At 44.6% G+C, this 17,633-nt stretch overlaps 1 protein-coding gene across 1 annotated transcript in view; it reads right to left on the bottom strand.

The window, feature by feature from the left end:
- The window catches only part of LOC115124152 (kinesin-like protein KIF1C), a 168,533-nt gene extending 152,222 nt beyond the window's left edge, over positions 1-16,311 (bottom strand). The window contains exon 1 of the mRNA XM_065025108.1: positions 15,740-16,311. The gene's annotated coding sequence lies outside the window, so the exon portion shown is untranslated. The remainder of the gene's footprint in view (positions 1-15,739) is intronic.
- Positions 16,312-17,633: the final 1,322 nt, after the last annotated feature.

Below are 17,633 nucleotides of genomic sequence, written 5' to 3'. Positions count from 1 at the left end.
GACCCTCCACCCTATTTCTATAGTTATAATGACCCTCCACCCTATTTCTATAGAGTTATAATGACCCTCCACCCTATTTCTATAGTTATAATGACCCTATAGTTATAATGACCCTCCACCCTATTTCTATAGAGTTATAATGGCCCTCCACCCTATTTCTATAGTTATAATGACCCTCCACCCTATTTCTATAGTTATAATGACCCTCCACCCTATTTATATAGAGTTATAATGACCCTCCACCCTATTTCTATAGTTATAATGACCCTCCACCCTATTTCTATAGTTATAATGACCCTCCACCCTATTTCTATAGAGTTATAATGACCCTCCACCCTATTTCTATAGAGTTATAATGACCCTCCACCCTATTTCTATAGAGTTATAATGACCCTCCACCCTATTTCTATAGAGTTATAATGACCATCCACCCTATTTCTATAGTTATAATGACCCTCCACCCTATTTCTATAGAGTTATAATGGCCCTCCACCCTATTTCTATAGTTATAATGACCCTCCACCCTATTTCTATAGTTATAATGATAATGACCCTCCACCCTATTTCTATAGTTATAATGACCCTCCACCCTATTTCTATAGTTATAATGACCCTCCACCCTATTTCTGTAGTTATAATGACCCTCCACCCTATTTCTATAGTTATAATGACCCTCCACCCTATTTCTATAGAGTTATAATGACCCTCCACCCTATTTCTATAGTTATAATGACCCTCCACCCTATTTCTATAGTTATAATGACCCTCCACCCTATTTCTATAGTTATAATGACCCTCCACCCTATTTCTATAGTTATAATGACCCTCCACCCTATTTCTATAGAGTTATAATGACCCTCCACCCTATTTCTATAGTTATAATGTTATAATGACCCTCCACCCTATTTCTATAGTTATAATGACCCTTATAATGACCCTCCACCCTATTTCTATAGAGTTATAATGACCCTCCACCCTATTTCTATAGAGTTATAATGACCCTCCACCCTATTTCTATAGAGTTAAAATGACCCTCCACCCTATTTCTATAGAGTTATAATGACCCTCCACCCTATTTCTATAGAGTTAAAATGACCCTCCACCCTATTTCTATAGTTATAATGACCCTCCACCCTATTTCTATAGTTATAATGACCCTCCACCCTATTTCTATAGAGTTATAATGACCCTCCACCCTATTTCTATAGTTATAATGACCCTCCACCCTATTTCTATAGTTATAATGACCCTCCACCCTATTTCTATAGTTATAATGACCCTCCACCCTATTTCTATAGAGTTATAATGACCCTCCACCCTATTTCTATAGAGTTATAATGACCCTCCACCCTATTTCTATAGTTATAATGACCCTCCACCCTATTTCTAGAGTTATAATGACCCTCCACCCTATTTCTATAGTTATAATGACCCTCCACCCTATTTCTATAGAGTTATAATGACCCTCCACCCTATTTCTATAGTTATAATGACCCTCCACCCTATTTCTATAGAGTTATAATGGCCCTCCACCCTATTTCTATAGTTATAATGACCCTCCACCCTATTTCTATAGTTATAATGACCCTCCACCCTATTTATATAGAGTTATAATGACCCTCCACCCTATTTCTATAGTTATAATACCCTATTTCTATAGTTATAATGACCCTCCACCCTATTTCTATAGTTATAATGACCCTCCACCCTATTTCTATAGAGTTATAATGACCCTCCACCCTATTTCTATAGAGTTATAATGACCCTCTATAGTTATAATGACCCTCCACCCTATTTCTATAGAGTTATAATGACCCTCCACCCTATTTCTATAGAGTTATAATGACCCTCCACCCTATTTCTATAGTTATAATGACCCTCCACCCTATTTCTATAGAGTTATAATGACCCTCCACCCTATTTCTATAGTTATAATGACCCTCCACCCTATTTCTATAGAGTTATAATGACCCTCCACCCTATTTCTATAGTTATAATGACCCTCCACCCTATTTCTATAGTTATAATGACCCTCCACCCTATTTCTATAGTTATAATGACCCTCCACCCTATTTCTATAGTTATAATGACCCTCCACCCTATTTCTATAGAGTTATAATGACCCTCCACCCTATTTCTATAGCTTATAATGACCCTCCACCCTATTTCTATAGTTATAATGACCCTCCACCCTATTTCTATAGTTATAATGACCCTCCACCCTATTTCTATAGTTATAATGACCCTCCACCCTATTTCTATAGAGTTATAATGACCCTCCACCCTATTTCTATAGAGTTATAATGACCCTCCACCCTATTTCTATAGTTATAATGGCCCTCCACCCTATTTCTATAGTTATAATGACCCTCCACCCTATTTCTATAGTTATAATGACCCTCCACCCTATTTCTATAGTTATAATGACCCTCCACCCTATTTCTATAGTTATAATGACCCTCCACCCTATTTCTATAGTTATAATGACCCTCCACCCTATTTCTATAGTTATAATGACCCTCCACCCTATTTCTATAGAGTTATAATGACCCTCCACCCTATTTCTATAGTTATAATGACCCTCCACCCTATTTCTATAGAGTTATAATGACCCTCCACCCTATTTCTATAGTTATAATGAACCTCCACCCTATTTCTATAGTTATAATGACCCTCCACCCTATTTCTATAGAGTTATAATGACCCTCCACCCTATTTCTATAGTTATAATGACCCTCCACCCTATTTCTATAGAGTTATAGACCCTCCACCCTATTTCTATAGTTATATGCCCTCCACCCTATTTCTATAGTTATAATGACCCTCCACCCTATTTCTATAGAGTTATAATGACCCTCCACCCTATTTCTATAGAGTTATAATGACCCTCCACCCTATTTCTATAGTTATAATGACCCTCCACCCTATTTCTATAGTTATAATGACCCTCCACCCTATTTCTATAGTTATAATGACCCTCCACCCTATTTCTATAGTTATAATGACCCTCCACCCTATTTCTATAGAGTTATAATGACCCTCCACCCTATTTCTATAGCCCTCCATAATGACCCTCCACCCCTATTTCTATAGTTATAATGACCCTCCACCCTATTTCTATAGTTATAATGACCCTCCACCCTATTTCTATAGTTATAATGACCCTCCACCCTATTTCTATAGTTATAATGACCCTCCACCCTCTATAGTTATAATGACCCTCCACCCTATTTCTATAGTTATAATGACCCTCCACCCTATTTCTATAGAGTTATAATGACCCTCCACCCTATTTCTATAGAGTTATAATGACCCTCCACCCTATTTCTATAGTTATAATGACTATTTCTATAGTTATAATGACCCTCCACCCTATTTCTGTAGTTATAATGACCCTCCACCCTATTTCTATAGTTATAATGACCCTCCACCCTATTTCTATAGTTATAATGGCCCTCCACCCTATTTCTATAGTTATAATGACCCTCCACCCTATTTCTATAGTTATAATGACCCTCCACCCTATTTCTATAGAGTCATAATGACCCTCCACCCTATTTCTATAGTTATAATGACCATCCACCCTATTTCTGTAGTTATAATGACCCTACACCCTATTTCTATAGTTATAATGACCCTCCACCCTATTTCTATAGAGTTATAATGACCATCCACCCTATTTCTGTAGTTATAATGACCCTCCACCCTATTTCTATAGAGTTATAATGACCCTCCACCCTATTTCTATAGTTATAATGACCCTCCACCCTATTTCTATAGTTATAATGACCCTCCACCCTATTTCTATAGAGTTATAATGACCCTCCACCCTATTTCTATAGCTATAATGACCCTCCACCCTATTTCTATAGTTATAATGACCCTCCACCCTATTTCTATAGAGTTATAATGACCCTCCACCCTATTTCTATAGTTATAATGACCATCCACCCTATTTCTAGAGTTATAATGACCCTCCACCCTATTTCTATAGTTATAATGACCCTCCACCCTATTTCTGTAGTTATAATGACCCTCCACCCTATTTCTATAGTTATAATGACCCTCCACCCTATTTCTATAGTTATAATGACCCTCCACCCTATTTCTATAGTTATAATGACCCTCCACCCTATTTCTATAGAGTTATAATGACCCTCCACCCTATTTCTATAGTTATAATGACCCTCCACCCTATTTCTATAGTTATAATGACCCTCCACCCTATTTCTATAGAGTTATAATGACCCTCCACCCTATTTCTATAGAGTTATAATGACCCTCCACGCTATTTCTATAGTTATAATGGCCCTCCACCCTATTTCTATAGTTATAATGACCCTCCACCCTATTTCTATAGAGTTATAATGACCCTCCACCCTATTTCTATAGAGTTATAATGACCCTCCACCCTATTTCTATAGTTATAATGACCCTCCACCCTATTTCTATAGTTATAATGACCCTCCACCCTATTTCTATAGAGTTATAATGGCCCTCCACCCTATTTCTATAGAGTTATAATGACCCTCCACCCTATTTCTATAGAGTTATAATGACCCTCCACCCTATTTCTATAGTTATAATGACCCTCCACCCTATTTCTATAGTTATAATGACCCTCCACCCTATTTCTATAGTTATAATGACCCTCCACCCTATTTCTATAGTTATAATGACCCTCCACCCTATTTCTATAGTTATAATGACCCTCCACCCTATTTCTATAGTTATAATGACCCTCCACCCTATTTCTATAGAGTTATAATGACCCTCCACCCTATTTCTATAGAGTTAAAATGACCCTCCACCCTATTTCTATAGAGTCATAATGACCCTCCACCCTATTTCTATAGTTATAATGACCCTCCACCCTATTTCTATAGAGTTATAATGACCCTCCACCCTATTTCTATAGTTATAATGACCCTCCACCCTATTTCTATAGTTATAATGACCCTCCACCCTATTTCTATAGAGTCATAATGACCCTCCACCCTATTTCTATAGTTATAATGACCCTCCACCCTATTTCTATAGAGTTATAATGACCCTCCACCCTATTTCTATAGAGTTATAATGACCCTCCACCCTATTTCTATAGAGTCATAATGACCCTCCACCCTATTTCTATAGTTATAATGACCCTCCACCCTATTTCTATAGAGTCATAATGACCCTCCACCCTATTTCTATAGTTATAATGACCCTCCACCCTATTTCTGTAGTTATAATGACCCTCCACCCTATTTCTATAGAGTTATAATGACCCTCCACCCTATTTCTATAGTTATAATGACCCTCCACCCTATTTCTATAGTTATAATGACCCTCCACCCTATTTCTATAGAGTTATAATGACCCTCCACCCTATTTCTATAGTTATAATGACCCTCCACCCTATTTCTATAGAGTCATAATGACCCTCCACCCTATTTCTATAGTTATAATGACCCTCCACCCTATTTCTATAGAGTTATAATGGCCCTCCACCCTATTTCTATAGAGTCATAATGACCCTCTTCAACAGGTTGGAGACTTTAAGACAAATGGCACCCTATTCCCTATGTAGTGCACTGCTTTAGACCAGGTCCCCATAGGGCTCAGTGGTACACTATATAGGGACTATTAGCAGGACTCTGAACAACCCCTTCAACAGGTTGGAGACTTTAAGACAAATGGCACCCTATTCCCTATATAGTGCACTACGTGGTTAGAGAGTTGGACTAGTAACCGGAAGGTTGCAAGATCGAATCCCCGAGCTGACAAAGTAAAAAAATCTGTCATTCTGCCCCTGAACAAGGCAGTTAACCCACTGTTCCTAGGTCAGTTAACCCACTGTTCCTAGGTCAGTTAACCCACTGTTCCTAGGTCAGTTAACCCACTGTTCCTAGGTCAGTTAACCCACTGTTCCTAGGTCAGTTAACCCACTGTTCCTAGGTCAGTTAACCCACTGTTCCTAGGTCAGTTAACCCACTGTTTCTAGACCAGTTAACCCACTGTTCCTAGGTCAGTTAACCCACTGTTCCTAGACCAGTTAACCCACTGTTCCTAGGTCAGTTAACCCACTGTTCCTAGACCAGTTAACCCACTGTTTCTAGACCAGTTAACCCACTGTTTCTAGACCAGTTAACCCACTGTTCCTAGGGCAGTTAACCCACTGTTCCTAGGTCAGTTAACCCACTGTTCCTAGACCAGTTAACCCACTGTTCCCCTGAACAAGGCAGTTAACCCACTGTTCCTAGACCAGTTAACCCCACTGTTCCTAGACCAGTTAACCCCACTGTTCCTAGGCCAGTTAACCCACTGTTCCTAGACCAGTTAACCCACTGTTTCTAGACCAGTTAACCCACTGTTCCTAGGGCAGTTAACCCACTGTTCCTAGGTCAGTTAACCCACTGTTCCTAGACCAGTTAACCCACTGTTCCCCTGAACAAGGCAGTTAACCCACTGTTCCCCTGAACAAGGCAGTTAACCCACTGTTCCCCTGAACAAGGCAGTTAACCCACTGTTCCCCTGAACAAGGCAGTTAACCCACTGTTCCCCTGAACAAGGCAGTTAACCCACTGTTCCCTTGAACAAGGCAGTTAACCCACTGTTCCCCTGAACAAGGCAGTTAACCCACTGTTCCCCTGAACAAGGCAGTTAACCCACTGTTCCCCTGAACAAGGCAGTTAACCCACTGTTCCCCTGAACAAGGCAGTTAACCCACTGTTCCCCTGAACAAGGCAGTTAACCCACTGTTCCTAGACCAGTTAACCCCACTGTTCCTAGGTCAGTTAACCCACTGTTCCTAGACCAGTTAACCCACTGTTCCTAGACCAGTTAACCCACTGTTCCTAGACCAGTTAACCCACTGTTCCTAGACCAGTTAACCCACTGTTCCTAGACCAGTTAACCCACTGTTCCTAGACCAGTTAACCCCACTGTTCCTAGGTCAGTTAACCCACTGTTCCTAGGGCAGTTAACCCACTGTTCCTAGGGCAGTTAACCCACTGTTCCTAGGTCAGTTAACCCACTGTTCCTAGGTCAGTTAACCCACTGTTCCTAGGTCAGTTAACCCACTGTTCCTAGGTCAGTTAACCCACTGTTCCTAGGTCAGTTAACCCACTGTTCCTAGGCCAGTTAACCCACAGTTCCTAGACCAGTTAACCCACAGTTCCTAGACCAGTTAACCCACAGTTCCTAGACCGGTTAACCCACTGTTTCTAGACCGGTTAACCCACTGTTCCTAGGCCGGTTAACCCACTGTTCCTAGACCGGTTAACCCACTGTTCCTAGACAGGTTAACCCACTGTTCCGAGGCCGGTTAACCCACTGTTCCTAGACCGGTTAACCCACTGTTCCTAGGCCAGTTAACCCACTGTTCCGAGGCCAGTTAACCCACTGTTCCTAGACCAGTTAACCCCACTGTTCCTAGACCAGTTAACCCACTGTTCCTAGACCAGTTAACCCACTGTTCCTAGACCAGTTAACCCACTGTTCCTAGACCAGTTAACCCACTGTTCCTAGACCAGTTAACCCACTGTTCCGAGGCCAGTTAACCCACTGTTCCTAGACCAGTTAACCCACTGTTCCTAGACCAGTTAACCCACTGTTCCTAGACCAGTTAACCCACTGTTCCTAGGCCAGTTAACCCACAGTTCCTAGGTCAGTTAACCCCACTGTTCCTAGACCAGTTAACCCACTGTTCCTAGACCAGTTAACCCACTGTTCCGAGGCCAGTTAACCCACTGTTCCTAGACCAGTTAACCCACTGTTCCTAGACCAGTTAACCCACTGTTCCTAGACCAGTTAACCCCACTGTTCCTAGACCAGTTAACCCACTGTTCCGAGGCCAGTTAACCCACAGTTCATAGACCAGTTAACCCACTGTTCCTAGACCAGTTAACCCACTGTTCCTAGGTCAGTTAACCCACTGTTCCTAGGGCAGTTAACCCACTGTTCCAGTTAACCCAGGACCAGTTAACCCACTGTTCCTAGGGCAGTTAACCCACTGTTCCTAGGGCAGTTAACCCACTGTTCCTAGGTCAGTTAACCCACTGTTCCTAGGTCAGTTAACCCACTGTTCCTAGGCCGTTTTTAACTGACTGTCATTCTGCCCCTGAACAAGGCAGTTAACCCACTGTTCCTAGACCAGTTAACCCCACTGTTCCTAGGGCAGTTAACCCACTGTTCCTAGGGCAGTTAACCCACTGTTCCTAGGGCAGTTAACCCACTGTTCCTAGACCAGTTAACCCACTGTTCCTAGACCAGTTAACCCACTGTTCCGAGGCCAGTTAACCCACAGTTCATAGACCAGTTAACCCCACTGTTCCTAGACCAGTTAACCCACTGTTCCTAGACCAGTTAACCCACTGTTCCTAGACCAGTTAACCCCACTGTTCCTAGACCAGTTAACCCCACTGTTCCTAGACCAGTTAATCCACTGTTCCTAGACCAGTTAACCCACTGTTCCGAGGCCAGTTAACCCACAGTTCATAGACCAGTTAACCCACTGTTCCTAGACCAGTTAACCCACTGTTCCTAGGTCAGTTAACCCACTGTTCCTAGGGCAGTTAACCCACTGTTCCTAGGGCAGTTAACCCACTGTTCCTAGGTCAGTTAACCCACTGTTCCTAGGCAGTTAACCCACTGTTCCTAACAAGGCAGTTAACCCACTGTTCCTAGGGCAGTTAACCCACTGTTCCTAGACCAGTTAACCCACTGTTCCTAGGTCAGTTAACCCACTGTTCCTAGGTCAGTTAACCCACTGTTCCTAGACCAGTTAACCCACTGTTCCTAGACCAGTTAACCCACTGTTCCTAGGTCAGTTAACCCACTGTTCCTAGGCCGTTTTTAACTGACTGTCATTCTGCCCCTGAACAAGGCAGTTAACCCACTGTTCCTAGGTCAGTTAACCCACTGTTCCTAGGTCAGTTAACCCACTGTTCCTAGACCAGTTAACCCACTGTTCCTAGACCAGTTAACCCACTGTTCCTAGACCAGTTAACCCACTGTTCCTAGACCAGTTAACCCACTGTTCCTAGACCAGTTAACCCACTGTTCCTAGACCAGTTAACCCACTGTTCCTAGACCAGTTAACCCACTGTTCCTAGACCAGTTAACCCACTGTTCCTAGACCAGTTAACCCACTGTTCCTAGGTCAGTTAACCCACTGTTCCTAGACCAGTTAACCCACTGTTCCTAGGGCAGTTAACCCACTGTTCCTAGGTCAGTTAACCCACTGTTCCTAGGGCAGTTAACCCACTGTTCCTAGGTCAGTTAACCCACTGTTCCTAGGGCAGTTAACCCACTGTTCCTAGGTCAGTTAACCCACTGTTCCTAGGTCAGTTAACCCACTGTTCCTAGGTCAGTTAACCCACTGTTCCTAGACCAGTTAACCCACTGTTCCTAGACCAGTTAACCCACTGTTCCTAGGTCAGTTAACCCACTGTTCCTAGGCCGTTTTTAACTGACTGTCATTCTGCCCCTGAACAAGGCAGTTAACCCACTGTTCCTAGGTCAGTTAACCCACTGTTCCTAGGTCAGTTAACCCACTGTTCCTAGACCAGTTAACCCACTGTTCCTAGACCAGTTAACCCACTGTTCCTAGACCAGTTAACCCACTGCTCCTAGACCAGTTAACCCACTGCTCCTAGACCAGTTAACCCACTGTTCCTAGACCAGTTAACCCACTGTTCCTAGACCAGTTAACTCACTGTTCCTAGACCAGTTAACCCACTGTTCCTAGACCAGTTAACCCACTGTTCCTAGACCAGTTAACCCACTGTTCCTAGGTCAGTTAACCCACTGTTCCTAGACCAGTTAACCCACTGTTCCTAGGCTGTTTTTAACTGACTGTCATTCTGCCCCTGAACAAGGCAGTTAACCCACTGTTCCTAGGCCAGTTAACCCACTGTTCCTAGGTCAGTTAACCCACTGTTCCTAGGTCAGTTAACCCACTGTTCCTAGGTCAGTTAACCCACTGTTCCTAGGTCAGTTAACCCACTGTTCCTAGACCAGTTAACCCACTGTTCCTAGGTCAGTTAACCCACTGTTCCGAGGTCAGTTAACCCACTGTTCCGAGGTCAGTTAACCCACTGTTCCTAGGTCAGTTAACCCACCGTTCCTAGGCCGTCATTGAAAATAAGAATGTGTTCTTAACTGACTTGCCTAGTTAAATAAAGGTATAAAGAAAAAAATCGTAAAAAAACACCTTCCCCCGAAATCTCTCGTACTGAACTGACCCTGTATATAGTCTCCTTCCCCCTATACATATCTACCTCCATCACTCCAGTATCCCCTTCCCCCTATACATATCTACCTCCATCACTCCAGTATCCCTGTCTCCTTCCCCCTATACATATCTACCTCCATCACTCCAGTATCCCTGTCCCTTCCCCTATACATATCTACCTCCATCACTCCAGTATCCCTGTCTCCTTCCCCCTATACATATCTACCTCCATCACTCCAGTATCCCTGTCCCCTTCCCCCTATACATATCTACCTCCATCACTCCAGTATCCCTGTCCCTTCCCCTATACATATCTACCTCCATTACTCCAGTATCCCTGTCCCCTTCCCCTATACATATCTACCTCCATCACTCCAGTATCCCTGTCTCCTTCCCCTATACATACCTACCTCCATCACTCCAGTATCCCTGTCTCCTTCCCCTATACATATCTACCTCCATCACTCCAGTATCCCTGTCCCCTTCCCCTATACATATCTACCTCCATCACTCCAGTATCCCTGTCTCCTTCCCCTATACATATCTACCTCCATCACTCCAGTATCCCTGTCTCCTTCCCCCTATACATATCTACCTCCATCACTCCAGTATCCCTGTCTCCTTCCCCCTATACATACCTACCTCCATCACTCCAGTATCCCTGTCCCCTCTATACATATCTACCTCCATCACTCCAGTATCCCTGTCCCTTCCCCTATACATATCTACCTCCATCACTCCAGTATCCCTGTCCCCCCCCTATACATATCTACCTCCATCACTCCAGTATCCCTGTCTCCTCCCCTATACATATCTACCTCCATCACTCCAGTATCCCTGTCCCTTCCCCTATACATATCTACCTCCATCACTCCAGTATCCCTGTCTCCTTCCCCCTATACATATCTACCTCCATCACTCCAGTATCCCTGTCCCTGTCCCTTCCTATACATATCTACCTCCATCACTCCAGTATCCCTGTCTCCTTCCCCTATACATATCTACCTCCATCACTCCAGTATCCCTGTCACCTTCCCCCTATACATATCTACCTCCATCACTCCAGTATCCCTGTCTCCTTCCCCCTATACATATCTACCTCCATCACTCCAGTATCCCTGTCTCCTTCCCCCTATACATATCTACCTCCATCACTCCAGTATCCCTGTCTCCTTCCCCCTATACATATCTACCTCCATCACTCCAGTATCCCTGTCTCCTCCCCCTATACATATCTACCTCCATCACTCCAGTATCCCTGTCTCCTTCCCCCTATACATATCTACCTCCATCACTCCAGTATCCCTGTCTCCTTCCCCTATACATATCTACCTCCATCACTCCAGTATCCCTGTCTCCTTCCCCTATACATATCTACCTCCATCACTCCAGTATCCCTGTCCCTTCCCCCTATACATATCTACCTCCATCACTCCAGTATCCCTGTCTCCTTCCCCTATACATATCTACCTCCATCACTCCAGTATCCCTGTCCCTTCCCCCTATACATATCTACCTCCATCACTCCAGTATCCCTGTCTCCTTCCCCTATACATATCTACCTCCATCACTCCAGTATCCCTGTCTCCTTCCCCTATACATATCTACCTCCATCACTCCAGTATCCCTGTCTCCTTCCCCTATACATATCTACCTCCATCACTCCAGTATCCCTGTCTCCTCCCCCTATACATATCTACCTCCATCACTCCAGTATCCCTGTCTCCTTCCCCCTATACATATCTACCTCCATCACTCCAGTATCCCTGTCTCCTTCCCCTATACATATCTACCTCCATCACTCCAGTATCCCTGTCTCCTTCCCCCTATACATATCTACCTCCATCACTCCAGTATCCCTGTCCCTTCCCCTATACATATCTACCTCCATCACTCCAGTATCCCTGTCTCCTTCCCCCTCATATCTACCTCCATCACTCCAGTATCCCTGTCTCCTTCCCCTATACATATCTACCTCCATCACTCCAGTATCCCTGTCTCCTTCCCCCTATACATATCTACCTCCATCACTCCAGTATCCCTGTCCCCTCCCCCTATACATATCTACCTCCATCACTCCAGTATCCCTGTCTCCTCCCCCTATACATATCTACCTCCATCACTCCAGTATCCCTGTCTCCTCCCCCCTATACATATCTACCTCCATCACTCCAGTATCCCTGTCTCCTTCCCCTATACATATCTACCTCCATCACTCCAGTATCCCTGTCTCCTCCCCCTATACATATCTACCTCCATCACTCCAGTATCCCTGTCTCCTTCCCCCTATACATATCTACCTCCATCACTCCAGTATCCCTGTCTCCTCCCCCAGTATCCCTATACATATCTACCTCCATCACTCCAGTATCCCTGTCTCCTCCCCCTATACATATCTACCTCCATCACTCCAGTATCCCTGTCTCCTTCCCCTATACATATCTACCTCCATCACTCCAGTATCCCTGTCTCCTCCCCCTATACATATCTACCTCCATCACTCCAGTATCCCTGTCTCCTCCCCTATACATATCTACCTCCATCACTCCAGTATCCCTGTCTCCTTCCCCTATACATATCTACCTCCATCACTCCAGTATCCCTGTCTCCTCCCCCTATACATATCTACCTCCATCACTCCAGTATCCCTGTCTCCTCCCCTATACATATCTACCTCCATCACTCCAGTATCCCTGTCTCCTTCCCCTATACATATCTACCTCCATCACTCCAGTATCCCTGTCTCCTCCCCCTATACATATCTACCTCCATCACTCCAGTATCCCTGTCTCCTCCCCCTATACATATCTACCTCCATCACTCCAGTATCCCTGTCTCCTTCCCCCTATACATATCTACCTCCATCACTCCAGTATCCCTGTCTCCTTCCCCCTATACATATCTACCTCCATCACTCCAGTATCCCTGTCTCCTCCCCCCTATACATATCTACCTCCATCACTCCAGTATCCCTGTCTCCTTCCCCCTATACATATCTACCTCCATCACTCCAGTATCCCTGTCTCCTCCCCCTATACATATCTACCTCCATCACTCCAGTATCCCTGTCCCCCTATACATATCTACCTCCATCACTCCAGTATCCCTGTCCCTCCCCCTATACATATCTACCTCCATCACTCCAGTATCCCCTGTCCCCTTCCCCCCATCACTCCATACATATCTACCTCCATCACTCCAGTATCCCTGTCTCCTTCCCCCTATACATATCTACCTCCATCACTCCAGTATCCCTGTCTCCTTCCCCTATACATATCTACCTCCATCACTCCAGTATCCCTGTCCCCCTTCATATCTACCTCCATCACTCCAGTATCCCTGTCCCTCCATACATATCTACCAGTATCCCTGTCCCCTTCCCCCTATACATATCTACCTCCATCACTCCAGTATCCCTGTCTCCTTCCCCCTATACATATCTACCTCCATCACTCCAGTATCCCTGTCTCCTTCCCCCTACATATCTACCTCCATCACTCCAGTATCCCTGTCACCTTCCCCCATATACATATCTACCCTCCATCACTCCAGTATCCCTGTCCCATTCCCCTATACATATCTACCTCCATCACTCCAGTATCCCTGTCTCCTTCCCCTATACATATCTACCTCCATCACTCCAGTATCCCTGTCTCCTTCCCGCTATACATATCTACCTCCATCACTCCAGTATCCCTGTCTCCTTCCCCCTATACATATCTACCTCCATCACTCCAGTATCCCTGTCTCCTTCCCGCTATACATATCTACCTCCATCACTCCAGTATCCCTGTCTCCTTCCCCCTATACATATCTACCTCCATCACTCCAGTATCCCTGTCCCCTTCCCCCTATACATATCTACCTCCATCACTCCAGTATCCCTGTCTCCTTCCCCTATACATATCTACCTCCATCACTCCAGTATCCCTGTCTCCTTCCCCCTATACATATCTACCTCCATCACTCCAGTATCCCCTTCCCCCTATACATATCTACCTCCATCACTCCAGTATCCCCTTCCCCCTATACATATCTACCCCCATCACTCCAGTATCCCTGTCTCCTTACCCCTATACATATCTACCTCCATCACTCCAGTATCCCTGTCCCCTTCCCCCTATACATATCTACCTCCATCACTCCAGTATCCCTGTCACCTTCCCCCTATACATATCTACCTCCATCACTCCAGTATCCCCTTCCCCCTATACATATCTACCTCCATCACTCCAGTATCCCCTTCCCCCTATACATATCTACCCCCATCACTCCAGTATCCCTGTCACCTTCCCCCTATACATATCTACCTCCATCACTCCAGTATCACCTTCCCCTATACATATCTACCTCCATCACTCCAGTGTCCCTGTCACCTTCCCCCTATACATATCTACCCCCATCACTCCAGTATCCCCTTCCCCCTATACATATCTACCTCCATCACTCCAGTATCCCCTTCCCCCTATACATATCTACCCCCATCACTCCAGTATCCCTGTCTCCTTACCCCTATACATATCTACCTCCATCACTCCAGTATCCCTGTCCCCTTCCCCCTGTACATATCTACCCCCATCACTCCAGTATCCCTGTACATATCTACCTCCATCACTCCAGTATCCCTGTACATATCTACCCCCATCACTCCAGTATCCCTGTACATATCTACCTCCATCACTCCAGTATCCCTGTACATATCTACCTCCATCACTCCAGTATCCCTGTACATATCTACCTCCATCACTCCAGTATCCCTGTACATTGGTAATATGGTACCTGAAATATTTCCTGTATATAGTATGCATGTTAATATGGTACTGACCCTGTATACAGTATGCTTCCCTTCCCCCTATACATATCTAAGTATATAGTATAATATTTCCTGTATATAGTATGCCTCCCTTCTCCCTATACATATCTAAGTATATAGTATAATATTTCCTGTATATAGTATGCTAGTATATAGTATAATATTTCCTGAATATAGTATGCTTACTTACTTAATTGTATTTTTCTTATTCTTATTTCTCCTGTGTTTTTTTCTAGTAATACATCGTTATTGATTATTGCTTTGTTGGGTTTTGAGTTCGCAAGAAAGGCATTTCACTGTAGTTGTTCATGTGACATTACAACTGGAAACCTGAAACTTAACAGGCTGGACCTCCGGCAGGTCCACGTGATCCCTCAGGCGACGTCACCAGAGACGGGCTTGGTGCCACCGGGGCCAGCGAGACTACCGACAGTCGGTATCCCTGGCATTTAGAACGATGTGACTTTAGGTGACTTTAATCATCATCTAATTTGTTGTCCTAAAAATTTAAATTAAAATAAAACAATTGCTGTAAATAAACGCGTCATAGCCTGAAGGATGATTGGAATGTTTCTGATTAACTCTAGAGTTACTGATCACACACACACACACCGTGTCTCTGGGCTGGCCAGGCCTACCCGTCCGGTCCCGTGTCTCTGAGCGGATCAGGCCTACAGGGCTGGTCCCCAGAACAAGTTATAACTCACCTTTACTGGATAACAAATGGTGGGTCTAGTGGCTCAGCGACGTCCAGTTAGATAATCCTCGTCATGCCCCGTTACCGCACCAGACAGAAATAAGAACCACGGAGAAAAGTGTTTCAGAAGTTGGGTGGGGGCGCTGTGTCCTTTAGGCGAATTACAACTCCTCGCGACCTGAAAGTAAAAGTTCCCAAACGATTAAAAGTGTCGTTAATACAGGGAGATTAAGTGTCGACGAGAGAGGACTTAGTCCCGGGAGAGAGAAACGGAAAGTTTAGCGTCGGCCGATCGGTGTGGTCTGATCTCGGATTGGGCTGAATCACGGCAGAGGAAAAGGCAGGCAGAGTTCTGGTCCCGTTAACGTTCTGTCTGTCCGGTGAACCGGAGTTAGTTTGACCTCAGGTCCCGGTCTGACAGCTGGACGGGGAAGTCCTCTCTCCGTTATTTACCGGGCCGGTTGGAAAGGAAAAATAAAAATAAAAAATAAAAAAATAAAGTGTGCGGCCCTCGCCTCAAGCGCTCCTCCTCTCCTCACCTCTCGCACTACTCAGAGGAACCAGCCGGTCGCCATCACCCGCGTGACGTCAGGGGTAGGACCGGACAGCGAGCTCAGTTAAAGGGGCAGTGTATTCGGGTGTGTTAGAGCAGGGCTCGAGCAAAAACCTGCACGCACAGTAGCGCTCCAAATCAAATTAAATTGTATTAGTCACATGCGCCGAATACAACAGGTGTAAACATTAACGTGAAACACTTACTTACAAGCCCTTAACCAACAATGTAGTTTTAAGAAAAATAAGAGTTAAGAAAATAGTTACTAAATAAAGTAATGTTTTTAAAAAAGTAACACAATAAAATAACAATAACGAGGCTATATACAGGGGGTGTTACCGAGTCAATGTGCGGGGGTACAGGTTAGTTGAGGTCATATGAGGAGAGTTGACCAAATTAAAACAAATGTGTCACATGTGCGGAATGCAACTGGTGTAGACTTTACCGTGAAATACAACTAATAAGGTATTTGAGGTAGATATGTACATGAAGGTAAAGTGACTAGGCATCAGGATAGATAATAATAAGGTATTGGAGGTAGATATGTACATGAAGGCAGGGTAAAGTGACATCAGGATAGATAATAATAAGGTATTAGAGGTAGATATGTACATGAATGCAGGGTAAAGTGACTAGGCATCAGGATAGATAATAATAAGGTATTTGAGGTAGATATGTACCTGAAGGTAAAGTGACATCAGGATAGATAATAATAAGGTATTTGAGGTAGATATGTACATGAAGGCAGGGTAAAGTGACTAGGCATCAGGATAGATAATAATAAGGTATTAGAGGTAGATATGTACATGAAGGCAGGGTAAAGCTAACTCTCTCTCCTCTGCTCTCATCCTTCTAGACCTATCGGCTGCCTTCGATACTGTGAACCATCAGATCCTCCTCTCCACCCTCTCCGAGTTGGGCATCTCCGGCGCGGCCCACGCTTGGATTGCGCCCTACCTGACAGGTCGCTCCTACCAGGTGGCGTGGCGAGAATCCGTCTCCTCACCACGTGCTCTCACCACTGGTGTCCCCCAGGGCTCTGTTCTAGGCCCTCTCCTATTCTCGCTATACACCAAGTCACTTGGCTCTGTCATAACCTCACATGGTCTCTCCTATCATTGCTATGCAGACGACACACAATTAATCTTCTCCTTTCCCCCTTCTGACGACCAGGTGGCGAATCGCATCTCTGCATGTCTGGCAGACATATCAGTGTGGATGACGGATCATCACCTCAAGCTGAACCTCGGCAAGACGGAGCTGCTCTTCCTCCCGGGAAGGACTGCCCGTTCCATGATCTCGCCATCACGGTTGACAACTCCATTGTGTCCTCGTCCCAGAGCGCTAAGAA

Source organism: Oncorhynchus nerka, linkage group LG12 (genome assembly GCF_034236695.1).
Source record: "Oncorhynchus nerka isolate Pitt River linkage group LG12, Oner_Uvic_2.0, whole genome shotgun sequence".
Taxonomy (NCBI): Eukaryota; Metazoa; Chordata; class Actinopteri; order Salmoniformes; family Salmonidae; genus Oncorhynchus; species Oncorhynchus nerka.
This window is presented reverse-complemented; position numbering and strand designations above follow the sequence as displayed.